Source organism: Bos taurus, chromosome 8, assembly GCF_002263795.3.
Source record: "Bos taurus isolate L1 Dominette 01449 registration number 42190680 breed Hereford chromosome 8, ARS-UCD2.0, whole genome shotgun sequence".
NCBI classification, from domain to species: Eukaryota; Metazoa; Chordata; class Mammalia; order Artiodactyla; family Bovidae; genus Bos; species Bos taurus.
In genome coordinates, this window is record NC_037335.1 from 103827734 (window position 1) to 103829856 (window position 2123).

The window sequence follows — 2123 nt, forward strand, 5'->3', positions numbered from 1 at the left end:
TTTTTTCTCTCACTATGTCTTGTGTGCTGTAGGTGCCCCAGGTATGTTTCTGTGGATGACATGGTTCATTAACAGTTCATGTTTATTCATTCTGCATCAGAGCTCAGTTACCCCAGCACCGTGAGGTGTACTTATATGAATAAAGATTCCAGTCTGATCTCTCTGAAATTCAGTACTGGAAGAAGCCTGGTGGGGTTTTAAGAACAAGCTGGTTGGAGATTTTGGATGCTCATCCTCTGTTGCTTCTCATCTGTTAAGGGCGTGTGTGATGACAGGGAGATGAGTTGAGGTGATGCATGGCAAGCACAGGTCTGGTCCATAGTGTGGTCCATAGGAAGGCCTCCGTCATCCAACGCTGTCTTTTCTTTAGCTGCTGCATGCTGTTTTCTATCTGTGTCTATTTGGTAAGATGTTACTTACGTTATTCAAATCTGTATCCTTACTGAATTTGGTTGGTTGGTTCTATCAGGAGAGGAAAGTTTCCAACTAGGATTGTAGATGTTCTGTTTTCTCCTTTTACTTTTGCCAAGTTTTCTTGTTTTAGTTGCAGAGTTTAACATATTGAGATGTAATTAATATGCCATAAAATTCACCATTTTATTTTATTTTATTTATTTATTTATTTATTTATTTTTTTCCTGGGATTTGCGCGGAGCTCGCGGCCGCTGGGCGTCTCTCTATTCACTCCGTCTGTCCGACCGCCCGAGCCCTAGTGCCTCAAGCAAGAGAGCCAGCTGCTTGCCGCGCGCAGCTCCCTGGGTCGACTCAAAATTCACCATTTTAAAGAATAAAATTCAGTTGTATTTCGTATATTCACAAGATTACACAAACATTACCACTAATTAATTCTAGAACATTTTCATCACCTCTTCCTCTCCCCACCAAAAAAAGCCCCCTACCCATTCAGTCACCCCCTATGCCTTCTCCCCAGCACTTGACCATGACTGATCTACTTTTTCTCTCTATGGATTTTCCAGTTCTGGACATTTCGTATAAAGGGAATCATGTAGTTTGTGGCTTTTTAGGTCTGACTGTTTTTTCACGAAACATAATATTTTCAAGATTCATCCATATTGTAGCATGTATCAGTACTTTACTCCTTTTTAATGACCCCGTTTCTTTTATACACCACATTTTGTCTATCCATTCATCATTTGGGGTAGTGAACCTACTTTTTGCCTATTATGAATAATGCTGCTATGAGCAATTGTGTACAGGTTTTTGTGTGAACACGTATTTTAATTCACTTCTGACAAATTTTGTTCTTATTCCATGCATACACATTTAGAATCATTAAAACTGCCTGATTTGACCCTTTTATTTTGATGAAATGTCCCTCCTTATCTCTACTAGATTTTTGCCTTGAAAATCTACTTTGTCTGATACATTAGCTTTCTTTTGGTTAGTGATTATGTAGTATATCTCTTCGTAATTTTACTCTCAACTTATCTCTATCCCTATATTTAAGATACCCCTCTTATAAACATGGGATTAAAAATATTCAGTCTTTGTTTTTTAACTACAGTATTTACTATGCTATGTCTAGTGTGTTTCCTGATATGTTAAATAGATTTGAGCTTAAATAGTCCATCTTACTATTTACTTTCCACTGGTTCTCCCTTTCTGTGTTCTTTTTTCTGTACTCTTTTGCCTTCATTTGCATTAAGGCTTTGTGATTTGTGTATTATTAGCTTGTGAGGTATGCATTCTTCTCCCTTAGTGGTACCCTAAATTACAACATACATTCTTGACTCACTCAATCCAAGCCCTCCGCTCCCACTTCACAACACAGCACCATCTTCACCAGCACCATACTTATCAAGTATGTTACAAGAGAATCCTTCTACCACTTTCTGGACAATCCAAAGAGTTTAGAACTCTCTCACCTTTTCTGCCTGTGATGCTCTGGTTACAATGAGTTTCAATTCTTGCTGTATGGTAAACCACAACAGACATCGTTATTAATGTTTTATATCGTCGGTGTTCATTAGGTTTATCCACGTCTTTACTTTTTGTTACTCTTCATGTGTTACTTTGTTGTGACCCTTTGTCCCTCCTGCATTTGCATACATTAGTCTCCATTCATTCACCTTCTCCAGAAACTGCCTTTGGAATTTCTACAG